A 15,278-nucleotide genomic window follows, 5' to 3' on the forward strand; every position below is an offset into this window, starting at 1 on the left:
AATAATTTGATTAATATAAACATATTGTATATATATTTGTACACACATTTGCTCATTTATGCGCACTTTAAACCTAGCTATTATGAAAGTTCAGGCTATGTGACACTAAGAAGCCCACTCATAACATGGAACACCATGTTGGCTTACTACAAATAGTCTTACATTGCATTTATGGGGGGGGGAGTTTAAGCTTTGATGAGGCTACAGGGAAAGGGTTGAGTAATTCTTGGAGTGGGTGCCAAGAATATTTACTGGTATGTTGCTGTATGCATTCAGTCCATAGGATACTTTTTTTTGTACACCGCCCAGAGAGTCTCCGGGCTTAGGGCGGTATATAAATAAAATAAAATAAAATAAATAAATAAAATAGTTAGAAACATGTGCGTTGCTGATTCAAGAGATGATTCAAGAACGACAAGATTTTATTTATTTATTATTTACTTGCTACATTTATATCCCATTTTTCTTTCAAGAAGCTCGAGGTAGCTTGACATATCCAGCGATCAAGAGAGTTCTTACCACTCTCTGTACCCGGGCACCCTCCAGAGGTCACTAGAATTTAACTGGGCATCTAAGTACCCCTGCTTTATCACTAGAATTAAACCCACCATAGAACAGCCCAACAGATTGTTAGCTGACACCACCTACTGTCTATAGAGCAGTAGGTCTCTACCACAGCTTGGCTAAAAGCTCCAAGGCAAGGATGTGGGATGACATACTATAGGTTGCTCAGAATCCCCTTGAATCAAACCATACCAGCTGTACTTTAACCAAACAATTAGATTTATTAACACAATATACAGAACATGGTATTGCGGTCAGTTTAATTAAAAAATAACAAGTTGTTCTGAATTTACCTAACTACTACTAACATAGCCTGCAATCCAATGCATGTCTACTTAGAAGTAAGCTCCACTGGGTTCAATGGGACTTACTCCCAGGTAAGTGTGTATTGGATTGCATCCATAGGCAGGAAGCTTTCCGTATATGCCACAGCACTAGTTGAGCCTGGAATCAGAAGTCACCCTCTCTACTCTCCTGGAAGATGAATTGCACAGACTTCATGGAGTTTACCAGCTAACTTCAACTGGCTCCTAGGAGCACAGGACTTGGCTAAGCATTTATAGACCTTGGTCAGTGAAACGGATATAATGCTCTAAACTGTAGCTGGATGTTGGGTGGATTGAAGCAAAGATCAAACCTGATTGCCCATCCAGGAACGAAGGAAGGAAGGGGAAGGATGGCAGGAAGGAACACTGGGGTCTTAGGGTGCAACAAAAGGTTAAGCTGAAACATTTTGAGCATTTTCTATAATTTACCCCTAAATTTCCCAACTGTCTGTGACACAGGATACATGGTCCCCCTGCCCCATTTTATCTTCACTACAAACCTATGAGGTAGGCTAGGCTGAAAGATAGTGACTAGACCACGGTAACCCAGTGACCTTCATGGCTGAGAGTGGATTTGAAACAAGATCTCTCTGGCCCTAGTCCAACACTCCAACTGCTACACCACACTGGAAATGGATAAGGCAGACTCACTGTTCAGTGTGCTAGTAGCTAGTAAATAATACTGCTCCTCAGAAGAGGATGGAGTTCCACTTACCGAGTACAGGATGGAGCTTGCACATTCCAGCCAGTTGAGAGAGTGGGGTGGAGAACAGCTGCTTTCAGAGGACCTATTGGATATGCAACTGCCCATTTACCTAATTTCTTGTATGTGTTCCTAGTAAATCACTGCCCCTATTTTAACTTTTGGCAATTGTTTGTCAATATCTTCAACAACAACAAAACAACATAGAACCCTGTATCTTTTCCCCTGCCAAGGAAAAAGTAGCTTGGGGAAGATTTTGAGCAAGACAAGAAAGAGTTCTTCTCCCTCCACACTGCTCTTTGTGGCATTCCTGTGTCTCTGGAATTACCACCTCCTGGTTCCCAAATCTTTGTACTAGGGTATCCCCAGGAAGTCTGCTTTGGCCTGGGTCAGATATGCCCTCTGAACCACAAGTTTCAGCTCCACCACCTTTTCTTCAGAAGGTGACCACTGGTGTAATCTGTCTGCAAAATTGGTATAGGTGCAGAATAGGACCTTAGTATGGTAGCATTCTTGATCAAGCTGACATGTGGGATTTTGAATCCAACAAATAAACTTTTATTATATACAATATGTTAAATGTGATAATAAATGAATAAGTTGTTATTGTCCCTATCCTACCCCACTAATCCCAATTAAATCCTCCCCCAAAACCCCAGCCCTTCTAACTTGACGTTCTCTTCTTGATCTCTAATCCTATCTAACTCTCACTGTGAAACCCCAATGGTTTTTCTCTTTAAAACTCCCCTCGGAATTCTCACTCATACATCCCCTCCCATCTGTCAGTCATACCTCATCTGCACCTACTAACATTTTATTAACACTTTCTTACCTGAACACAATTTCAAAACAGTTTTAAACATATAAATAATTCTGATTTCATTATACTCTTCCATGCCCAACTGTAGCCTTTCAAGGCTGCTTTTCATGAAAACAAAAACCCAACAACTCTGGGAAAAGAGACACGCAACTCCATGTTACATCTAGTTTGGGTTGTGCTGACTGAAGATGATGGATCCTTGGGGTGTAGTTGCCCTTGATGATCGGAAGCAGGATTAACAGTTGTACTGCCACTGCCAATTTGCCTGCTTCCAACAACCAAAACATAGGTCCAGTTTGGCACTCTGAACTCTAGCGTCACATTTAACACCAGTCTATGTCTATCTATATGAAACTAGGAAAAGGTATGTAATGACTGAGAGGCAATGTTGGTGTCAAATAATACTTTATGTGTGACTATGTATATTTGAACACTTGTGTTTCACAGACTTTACTAGACCTGCCAACCCTCTCTGAGCCACCATACATAACAAAACCTTTACCTTGCACTCACATTGCCATTGGTTGTGTCCAGCCTTGATTATCATACTTTATGCACAGTGTCAATATAAAAGGACTATCAATGGTAGTACACTGTTCATCTGTGTGTATGTGCAGTATGGTAAGAAAGCATGATGGTGGAGACTGAGGCACTGGTAATCACAAGGAGCACAGGTGATAGCCAGGATCAACAGATCAGGAAATGGAAATGGCCAGCTCAACAACTTAACCAAGTACTGCTATACTGAACATTCATATGCAAGTCTACTCAGAAGTAAGCCCCACTGAGTTCGAGTGAAGGATTGTAGCCATAAAGGATCAAATGACATTCAATCTCTGAAAAGGTATAACAGCTCTAGTGTTACTACTATTTTCATTTAAGAAACAAGGTGTATTCTGAAAAGCTGGAAGTAAAAATATGAACCAGTTAAAGACTAAAACTCTTGGTTGGACTTTCATTTACTGAACTGACCTTGAGGGCAAACATGTTAGGTATTTGTGCATCAAAGCAGAACAGGTATTGTAGGTAGAACAAACTTCTTGTATTGTACTTCACAAGCTTACTTAAGTACATTATGTTTTCAGGATTATTCAGCAATCACCTTCCATACTAAAGCTATGAATGGTCTAGCTAGTGGCAATTTTATATTGAGAAGATGTGGCCAGAACAGCAAGGATGAATATTTCAATTTATTATCATTTTTTTAATGCTGACTTGTTACTGATGGATCCGACCAAAGATCTATCTGGTCCTCCACCATTGTCGTCCCACAGCGCAACTAGATGTCTATGGGAAGCCCACAAGTAGGCCATGAGGGCAATAGCCCTCTCCCACTATTGTTCCTCAGCAACTGGTATTCGGAAGCATGCTGCCTCTTATCCTGAACGTAGTACATAGTCATCATATCCGCCTTGAGAGAACACAAGGTTATTTTTAAAAGAGGATGCCTAAGCAAGTCCTATGATAATACTTTTGCAGGCATTGCCAGCATGGACTAAACTTGAATAAATGATTTAGGAGCTGAAAGACTCTAGTATCCCTTGATTTCACTATTTTATTTTCTCATTATGGAGCCTTTCAGTCTCCCTTCACACTACTGCATGATTCCAAAATTCTATTTAGAAGCAATTACTGCAATATGACAAAACAACATTGCATGCTGACCTCAGAATTCAAGAACAGAAGACAAGGCCAGAAGCTGTATCATAAAGCAATCATTCATACATCTCAAAAATACCTTATTCTCCCCTCTCTTCTTCTGGGTTTTCTTCCAAAAATGCCAATGCAACTAAAGAAAGCAGAGGAGGCATGCAAAGGAAGCTAAAGCAGTGGTACAATAAATAAAACTGCACTACTACCCTAACTAGGGTTGCCAGGTCAGAAGCATCCCAAACCCTGATATTTTGGGGGCGTGCCCAAGTGACATCACGGAGGGGGTCTGAGTGACATCACGGGGTGGGTCTGAGTGACATCAAGGGGCAGGTTTGAGTACGTCATTAAGCATGGTACATTAAGCATCAACCACAGTTTCTTGGTGCATACAGTTCATACAAAAACATTTATCTGATTGGAAATTAAGATAGATAAAAGATCATCTGCCTCTGGTCTCCTCTGCATGCCTGGAGTGAAAAATGTTAGGTTGAAGGGCATGCGGGAGAGAGCTTTTTCAGCTGTGGCCCCCAAGCTTTGGAATGCTCTACCTCAAGAACTTCGCTCTGCTCCCTCCCTGTTGGTTTTCCGGAGACTTCTGAAAACCATCTTGTTCCGGAAAGCCTTTGGAAGGGACTGAAGGTAGAGCCTGACACTGATTTTATGCCTTCTACGTTAAATTTTACCTTTGTAGTCCCTTTAGTACAAATCCCTATATATATGCATATATATGTGTGTGTGTGTATTGTATTTTATGTATTTTAATTGTATTTTACGTATTTTAATGTAATGTTTTTGTGATTTTACTGTTTACAATTTTATTATGTACATGTTTGATTTTATTTTTGTAAGCCGCCCTGAGTGCCCTATTATAGGGTAGAAGGGCGGGATAGAAATATTTTAAATAAATAAATAAAATAAAAGATGGAGCCTGGGTAGGAAATATTTAATCTAGTCAACTCGCTTCTGGCAAAAAGGGTTTAAGTGTCCTCAGGCCAGGCCAGTCACCAGAAGGCCCTTGTAGGAAGAAAGGAGGCATGTTGTGGAGTTGTTAGATGGGAGCACTCAGGAGTAAAGATGGATGCCCTCAAACAGCTGCAATTCTAAACACACTTACTAAGGGACTAAGCCCCATAAAACTCCACAGGACTTACTTCTGAGTAGATATGGTTTGGATTGTGTTGTTGGTAAAGCTTGACTAGGGATCCTCTGCAAAGATATCCATATCAAAGTAGGGTTGGCAACCCCCTGCCTGGAATGCCCTGCCCCTACCTTTTAACATCCAAGTTTCTTTACAGATTTGACCCTTCACTTCAGAATAAGGTTGCCAGGTTTCTAGCCTGAGACTGATCCTGTATCTTTAGGAGAAGAGAAAGACAGTCAAGTGCAGGTGTTCTTGCAACCCTGTAATGAGAAAAACCACAAGGTGGAATTCTTCCTTCCCCCTGCACAACTTTTAAAGATACAGAATTGCTGACATGAGTGAGACCCTATCAGTGAGACCTCTGCTCTGAAATCTGTACTGGTTGCTGATTTGCTACCAGGCCAAGTTCAAGGTGTGCTTTTCATGTTACAGGTGCCACTTAGTACTTGTTCTGCTCTTGTAAGAAACCAATCCTTTAAGTGTGGCAGCACCTACGCTTTGGAACTCCCTGCCTATTGACATTAGCAGGTGCCTTCACTGTCCTCTTTTTGGCACCTACTAAAAATATTTTTGTTTAGGCAAGCCTACCCAGGCATGTAGAAGCTATTGTTTTCTATCTATTTTTAACTCATTGCTGGTTTTATTCTTTTGAATATTTTAAAATACCTGTCTTTAGCTGTTGTTGCAAAAAATGTTTGTTTTAGTTCTTTCTGTAAACTGCTTTAAGATTTTTTTTACAATAAAGTGGTATATAAATGTTGTAACTAAAACACATCAATAAATTTCAGAGTCACTGAGGCCTTTGGGTCTCTTTCTATTTTTAAAAACAAAGGAATCTGCCTTATACTGCTGAGGCCATTTGGTGCCATGTAGCTGAGTACTGATGACATGGACCAGCATTGGCTCTCTAGAATTCCAGGCAATAGTCTTTTTCAGAAATTGAATTTTGGACCTTTGCAAGCAAAGCATATGCCCTATCACTGATCTACAACCCTTCCCTTTAAAAAAAAATCTTTTACAATCGTTCTTTTCAGTTCACTAATGAATGCATATCATACCAACTGCCGATACACACCTGATTTAAAGCACATTCAACACATATTTGAAGCATATGAATCACACCATAGAATCATGGGAACTGTAGTCTGTTAAGGGTGGTGGGAACTATAACTGTGAGGGGGAAACTACACTTCCCAGGATTCTTTAGGGAAAGTCATGTGCTTTAAATACAAGTTGGATGTGCTTTAAACATATTGTGTGGATCTACTTAATCAACTTTGCCTGCATGTAAATTGTTTTATTTATTTATTTTGTAATGGAAATTAGCTAGAAAGTTTACTATGTGACCATGGGCTACTCACCATCTCTCAGCTTAATCAGGATGAAAACAACAAAGGGGAACTATGAACACCCCAAGGAAGAAGGGCACACTTAAAATGTAGGGGAAGTATTGTAAACCATAGTGTGAAATCAGATACGTATTGGGACATAGTATGAAGTAATATTTATATAAGCATGACTATCAAATATGTTTATTATTTACACAACCTGTAAAGATATTTATAGTGCAATCCTACATTTATTTACTCAGAAGCAAGTCCCAATGCATTCAGTGGGGCTTACTCAAACAGGGACAGAACTGCAACCTGAAGTGATAAGCAACTTCATTCACCCAACCTAAAATTCAGAATCATGCCACTTTAAGCTGTTTTGCAACTGTTTATACTTATGGTTATTGGATTTTAAAGGGATTTATTTCTTATTGTGAGCTGCCTTGGTTTCCAGACTGCAACCCTAACTCACAGGGTTGTTGGAAATATTCCCATATACACACACACACATTGGAGATGTAAAAATACATACACCCCATATAATAGTTTATTTCAAAACCAGTTGATCATTGCAGAACATTAAGGAAAAATCAGTATTAGTTTCCTACACAATAAAAACAGTGATACCTACGTAAGCCGGGCCCTGCCTAATTGCTTTAAAAATAGGATTGGAGGGGGAGAGAAAGATATACAACACAAACACAATTCTTTGTTATGTTCACTCAAAAGTTCCATCAATTTACAGCACAATCCTAACCATGTCTACTCAAAAGGAAGTCCCATTGAATTCAATGGAGTTTACTCTGAGTATATTTATTCTGGAAAAGTAAGTACTAGATTAAAGCTTCATATTGGAAAGGTTTGCAAAACACTGCCCTCTTCAAAATTTAAACCTGTCTGACTTCTACACACAAGACAGAAAAAGACTGAAAGCTTACTTATTGAGTTTGTGAGATTTTAGGAAAACCAGGAAAAAGCCCATTTTCTGAGTTGCAATGAAAAAGCAAGTTTTGTGACTCTATTGTTTTTTGGGTGTATAGTTACTTCCTTGTCAATCACAACCCTTATTGGCTAAAAACTTGAAAAGGCAGGGATTACAGCAGAATTTAGAGCAACTAAAAGAAGTTGGGGGGCAGCTGATGTTTTATGTATATCTCGGGAATCAGACCACCTAGAAACTTAATTTTTTAAAAAAATGAAAGCTGAAAGTCTGCAGATTAAGGTGAGTCACCCACAGACCCAGGGAGGACCCCCCAAAACCAGAGTCTCTGCCTGGAAAAAGAGATCTGATAACCCTAATCCAGTAGCTCTAGCATTTTAAGGCTCCATGGAAATGCATGGAAGTAAGGCTGGACCATTGTGCTCAAAACTAGGAAATAAGCCACATACCCACTGTAGACATGCAGACATTTGTTGACTAAAATTAAAGAGAATGGGGAAGCTCATGCTTCATTTGTACACGGGGCCCTGTGGAGATTTGTGTGGATGCCTCCACATCCGCCCAGAAGTAAGCCCCATTGAGTTCAGTGGGACTGCAGCCTGAATGTCTATATCACTTTAATTTGTAATATACTATAAAGCATAGTGTAAAGTACAGTGCCCTCCTGCATCATCTGAATCTAAAGTAGCTTAAGTGGAGAATCATTGGATGGATTTGCTGCTGTCTTAACCTATTTTTTAATGTTATTACTTTGTGTGTTTTTTATCTTGTGAGCCACTTTGTGTGTCCACAGACAGAAAAGTGGGGTAAAAATAATAAATTCAAATCAGATCATATCTATAAAAACTTGAGTAGGTATGCTGCATCATAGTGTTACTATGTACAAAGAATTATTTTCGGAAATGAAAACTGGAAATAACATTGCAATGCACCAAATAAACTGGTAATACTGCAGTTTATATCCTCTTTCATACACATCTGTTAAGTTGTTAGTAGGAGGTTACCCAGGCAAGACAAGGCCCCCAAGGCTTGATGAAAAATTGTGTGGGCCCAACTCTCCCATTACTCCTCCATACCCCTTGTAGTAGCACATCTATCCTAGCTTCAGCTTCTGATTGGTCTAGTCCTAGGATGGTTGGGGAAGGGAGGAACTGGGAAAGAGGGGGTGGACCCCTTTGCCACTAGATAATGCCGCCAGCCTCTGTTTTAAGAATGTACGGTAAGCTGTAAGCAGTGCAGCCAATCATGCCCCCCACATCATTGGCACGTGACAAACACTACCTCTATGCACATTCATTAATAAATTATATTTATATTCTACTTTTCAGCCACAATTGGCCCTTTAAGACGTTGTATGTTAGGAGGCAATCTCTTCCTGCCCCTAGCAGGAAGAGTGATAACAGTCCAGGTTCCTGGTTTTCCCTTACAGAGGGAGGGAGCAGAAGGAACTGCAGGTAATGTGGTGGTTAGCCAATCCTCAGAAACAGTCCTTGGGTGGTTTTCAAAGCTACTCCTACTTAGAGTAGACCCACAAATTAATGAACCTGGGTCAACGTCAATGGGTCTACTCTGAGTAGAACTAGTGTTGAATACAACCCCTTGAGATGATCTGTCCAAAATTAAGTACACATTGAAGACGACCCTGTGGAGGGCGGGATACAAATTAAATAAATAATAACAATAATAAAAGGCCCTACCAGAGAAGCCACGTATGAGGGAGGGGAGAAAGTGAGAAAAAATGATGGATGGAGAGAATCTCCTTTCTTCTTCCAGCTCATCTCTTCTGCCCACCATGAAACGGGCCCACACTTGTGAATATCTGTAATAAACGTTTGAAAAGCATAATAATGTACAACTGCATTCAAATGTTCACCTGGCAACAAAAGAAAATATAAAGATTTGCCTACACCAATCCAATATGTTTTATTCTGTTCACATCAAACTTATTATTACTGCAAACCAGTACCCTGTGTGTAGCCTAGAGCCTTAAACACTATGCAACAGACATTGCCTGTAAGCAGCCCTGCAGCATTGCCGTTCTCTTGATGTTCCAAAGTAAAGAGATTAAATACTCTTTATATTAATGCACGAAAAGGACTATAAAACTATTAACAACAGGCTGTAACACTAACAGCAGCAGTAAAATTGCTTGATCTCTGCTGTTTGAAGAACGTCATGTTTGTTTTCATGTAGTAAAAACACAATTTTCAGTGCTCCAGTTCTTCAGAAGTATTTGGCACACCAGTGTGCCAAATGGAGTTAACTAAAGAGCCTGGCTCTCACACATTGCAGGGAACTCTGCACTTAGGTATTTATTCATTATCTCAATGATTCTTGCTTAGTTAAATTGTAAACCACATGAAGGGTACTGGCTATGAAGCCAAATCTAGATGTAATAAATTATATTACTTCTTTATTTCAGTGATAAGTGAAACCCTGAAATCTATTTCAGGCAGGTTTTTAATATTTTTAGTAGCAATGATTTTTGTAAATAAGTTTTTAAAAATAGCTTCTGCAGAAAATGAGGCTTTGCAAGATGTGCAGCTAGTATTTAATAAAATTCTCAAAATGGGCTGTATTCAGCTAAGCCCTACTCAGACCACTGAAATTAATGAACCTAAATTAGTCATTTCTATTAACTCAAATGCATTTATTCTTGAGTAGGACTAGCAGTGAAACCCACCCAATGTTTTTGTTGAAGAATTGTAATCCTGCAGTTTTCAGTGTCTGAAATCTTTTTCTTGTTTGATTGCAAAGCAGTGTCTAGTAGGTAAAATGACTTATGAGTAAACTAGTTAGGATTGTTGATTTTAAATGTTAGTGGTATGCCTGCTGGCAAACAGGATGAGAAATCTGGTTGCTATATGTTGAATGTACTGAAAAGCAACAGCATTCAGTATACATAAATTAGAAAATCCAGAGAGCTCTAGCCACTTTTCTGTGCGCTGAATTCCTAGCAGCTCCTCCTCCTCAGAATTGTCAGTGAGAAGAATTATGTTGGTTAGGATGTTAAACTGCCCTGTTCATCTTCTTACTCTGGTCACCACTTGCATACTTCAAGAAGGCAAACGAACAAGTGGTAACAGCAAAGAAGAACCAGAGCTTGGAAGATTACTTTTAAAAAGTAATAAACTACAGTTACAATTACATGGCCCAAAAAAGTAGTAATTACCGTTACGATTACAATTGCTCTGAAAGTAATTGACTACTTTTCCTCAAAAGTAATCACTACAATTACATTTCAGTTACTTTAAAAAAATGCCTACAAGGTGCTGGCCTTGGCTGCTGCACATCTAAGTAGCCTAAAACATTAAAAAAGCACACACACAAACAGAGATACAGGCGGGCCCTGCTTATATGGCAGGTTCCGTTCTGGACCCCCGCCGTAAAGCGGAACCCCATTGAGTATAATGGGGTGCATCATGCGAAAATGCCGTGAAAATGCTGCAAAAGTGGCAAAATCAGCTTTAAAACAGGGAATGAAAGCCGCCGCATTAGCGGAACACTGGGAAGCGCATCACCGGTAAGCGGGGCCCTACTGTAGTAGAATAATTCTTTTTATCCATAAGATAGCAATGGTGGTCTCTCCGCTGGTAAGGGAGGTGGGGAGGGAGGCAGAGACCACTACTCAGGTCTTTGCACATCAAACCAAGTGCAACTCTCCCCCCCAGCCAGCAAGCATAATCTCTCTCACCGTATATTCCGGCGTATAAGACGACTGGGCGTATAAGACGACCCCCAACTTTTCCAGTTAAAATATAGAGTTTGGGATATACTCGCCGTATAAGACTACCCCTGCTTAATCAAACAAAAAGCAGAGCTTTGCTTAACTCAAAATTTCTTCTCCCTTTGATAACCACATCTACACAGGTTCCACCTCCATACTCAAAATGAAACTGAGCCTGGAAGTGTACAACAACCCCACACATACCTTGCTAATTCGATTATCAATGCCAGGATGTCTGTCTTATCGACTACTCTCCTGCTCCCCCCCCCCCCACACACACACCGGGCATCATGAAAGACCCAGTCCTGGGCTCAGAAAGAAAATAAATATCTGGTCCTCTTCAAAGTATTGATAAGCCTCTTGTTTTAATTGAAATAATAATTATAAATTCTTGTTCTTATCACTAATGGGAGTTAATTATCTTGCATATGCTGCTGTTGCTTCTATGGCTGTAACGGAGTGAGGTTAAAGATAAGTGAAATGCAAACAGGAAAAAAAATACAGAAGGCAGTAACACTTTCCTAAATGTAATACCATACCAACCACAACAAGATTCCTATAAGGCAAAAAACTAAGCATCTCACAACCAGTCAGGATTCCTAACCAAAAACCAAAAATATGATAAATGAAGAAATATTTATATAAGCATAACTATCAAATATATTTATTATTTACACAAACTGTAAAGATATTTATAGTGCAATCCTAAATTTATTTATTCAGAAGCAAGTCCCAGCGTATTCAATGGGGCTTACTCAAACAGGGACAGAAATGCAACCTCAAGTGATAAGCAACTTCATTCATACAACCCAAAATTCCGAATCATGCCACTTTACACTGTTTTGCAACTGTTTATACTTGTTTTTATGGTTATTGGATTTTAAATGGCTTTATTTCTTGTTGTGAGCTGCCTTGGTTTGCAACCCTACCTCACAGGAGTGTTGGAAAGACTCCATACACACACGCACACACTGCAGATGTATAAATACATACAGCCCATATAATAGTTTATTGTCATTGCAGAAAAATCAGTATTAGTTTTTTAAAAATCAGTATTAGTTTCCTACAGAATAAAAACTGCAATACCTAAGTAAGCCCTGCCTACTTGCTTTAAAATAGGACTGGGGGGGGGGGCAGAAAGAGAACACAAACACAATTCTTTTTTACATTCACTCCAAAGTCCCATTGATTTTCAGCACATTAATAATCATGTCTACTCAAAAGTAATTCCTACTGAATTCAATAGGATTTACTCTGGACATATGGGATTAGCACTGTTTTTACCCCCAAAAGCAACTATTGGGAAGGTTTTCAAAACACTGCCCAGGATCTGACTCCTACACACAACAGGGGGAAAAACTGAAATGTATATACCTACCCAATTTATGAGATTTTCAGATAAACAGGAGGGGAAACCACCATTTTCTGGCCTCGCAATGAGGTTTTGCAGACACTGCCACCAAACAAACACTTCACTGATTGGCTGAAATCCTGAACGGGCGGGGTTAAAGCTACGAAGTGCTATACAGTAGTTTAAAAAAAGATTTAACCGAGGGGGGGTGCCTGACGTTTTTATATATATCTCGAGAACCGCACCACCTAGAAACTTAAATTTTTTTTTAAATGAAAGCTGAGAATCCGGGCCACCTAAGGGGCTAGCCGGGCGCCAGGTGGCATGCTTAGAATCCGGGTAAAACCCAGCTATCCGGGCAATATGGCAACCATAATAAGACGACACCCGGCGTATAAGACGACCCCCGACTTTGGAGAAGATTTTCCAGGGTTAAAAATTCGTCTTATACGCCGGAATATACGGTAACTCCAGGAGCACATTTGCCCAATTAAAACTGGTGCGCCAGCTGCGCCCGTTCCTGGACCTGCCTGATCTGACCAGGGTGATGCATGCCTTGGTTACAGTTTAGACTATTGTAACGCGCTCTATGTGGGGCTGCCTTTGAAGACTGTTCGGAAACTTAAATTGGTATAAAGAGCTGCAGCCAGAGTACTAACTGGGGCTGGTTACAGGGACCATACAACTCCCCTGTTACAACAGCTCCACTGGCTGCCAATTTGTTTCCGGTCACAATTCAAAGTGCTGGTTTTGACCTACAAAGCCCTATACGCCTCAGGTCCAGACTATTTGACAGATCGTATCTACATGAACCTGCCCGGGACTTGAGATCTTTAGATGAGGCCCTTCTTGTGTTCCCTACACCTTCGCAAGCACATTTGACGCGGACACGAGATAGGGCCTTTGTGGTGGTCGCCCCTAGGTTGTGGAACTCCCTCCCGAGTGAGGTACGATCAGCTCCTTCCTTGCCGTCTTTTCAGCGACAAGTAAAGACTGTTTTATTTCAGCGGGCATTTGGGACAGAGAACGACCAGGATTAATGTCTTATAGGCTTGGTGATCATATTATATGATTTTATTATTTTAAATTGTTTGCTGTTTTAACTTTTATCTTATAGTTTTTAATTTTCCCTTATAGTTTAATTCTTTTTTAATAATATACTCTGTATGTTTTAATGATGTTGTTTTTAGTTGTAAGCCGCTTTGAGTCCTATTGGAAAAGGGCGGGGTAAAAATAAAGTTTTATTATTATTACTATATATTAACCAACTCCTGGACCCTGCCCTGCCACCAACTAAGGGACACTCACCCAAGCAAACATTTTCCCTTGAGATGCAAAAAAGTTAAAATACTGCAAATGCAGCACAGTAGCCAGAAAGGGTGGTGGAGGCCACTTTGTATGCCAAAACATGTTGTCATCTTTCACCTCCACAGTTCTTTATCTCCATTCTGCTGCTGCCTCCTTCTCTTCCTTTATCCATGTTCTTGCCCTCCGGCTCCTTTTCCCCTCCACTCCATTCTTCACCCCCCCACGTTTTAAATCCCGTCTCACTCTCCACCTCTTCCCTTGTCACCTCCTCCCTTGTCACCTCCTCCCCACCCACAGAGCATGAGGGAAGAGCGATTTTCATCCACAAATCAGAGGAGCAGAAGACTTCCCCTGGTTCCCTCCCCCGCAAGTAATGCCCAGAAGTAATGCTGGAAACATTACAATTACTCCACAAAAGTAATAAAATTACTCCTAGTTCTATTACAATCAAAATGTAAAGGAATTACCCACTTGTTCCTCAAAAAAGTACTGTAATGAATTACAAGTAATTTGTTACTTGTAACTACTTCCAAGCTCTGAGAAAAACAGCATGGCCAGGAGTTTCTCGGGGTTGGCAATCTCCTACAAGGATGTGGGCCTCTGTAGGGTGACCTTAAATGGTATCCCTGAATGCCAATTATATAATTGACATATAATGTCAATTGACATATAATGTCAATTATATGATATTGAGCAGAAGGCTAAAAAAAAACAAACCCTAAAGTTTTCAGTCCTACATAATTTAACATTTATACTTGGTGTTTTATTTTTATCAAACTATGATTCACTGCAAGACTAGCCTTGTGTATGGCTTCTTCTTGTTGCTGACAGGAATGCCAATATATACTCAAGATTTGTGTTTGTGCCAGCGTCAGTGGCATTTAGAAATCACATGGATTTTGCAAGTATATGGGCGACAAAACTTGGGACATACTGTTCACAAACTTCCATCTGAAGAGTGTGATTTAAAGCATATTTATTTCAGAGTGAATCCCACTGAACAATACATTTACTTCTAAATAAACATAAGCTCACATACATTATGGAATTTATATCTGTAGGATTGGGAATCAGTATGTTACTATTTTTAGATTTACTGATGTCTCCAGACACCCAATAATCATGTACTGAACGTGATTATGTTTATTAACAAAACTAAAATCACTAGAAGTATCTTCAAATATTTTGCATAATCAGTCAATGATGCAGAATTACAGAATTCAGGACATAATATTGAAATTACCTACATACACATACTACTTAATTTTTTAATTCCTTTTTTTCCTATTCTCTAAAGGCTGTGTAATCCAAAGGTTGTGTGTAAGAGAGAGAGAGAAAAAGAGAAAGAGAGAGAGAGATCACACAACAGATTCTAAGGAATCATAAATCTTTAAACACAGATGTTTAAATGGGC

Source organism: Rhineura floridana, chromosome 1 (assembly GCF_030035675.1).
Source record: "Rhineura floridana isolate rRhiFlo1 chromosome 1, rRhiFlo1.hap2, whole genome shotgun sequence".
Classification (NCBI taxonomy): domain Eukaryota; kingdom Metazoa; phylum Chordata; class Lepidosauria; order Squamata; family Rhineuridae; genus Rhineura; species Rhineura floridana.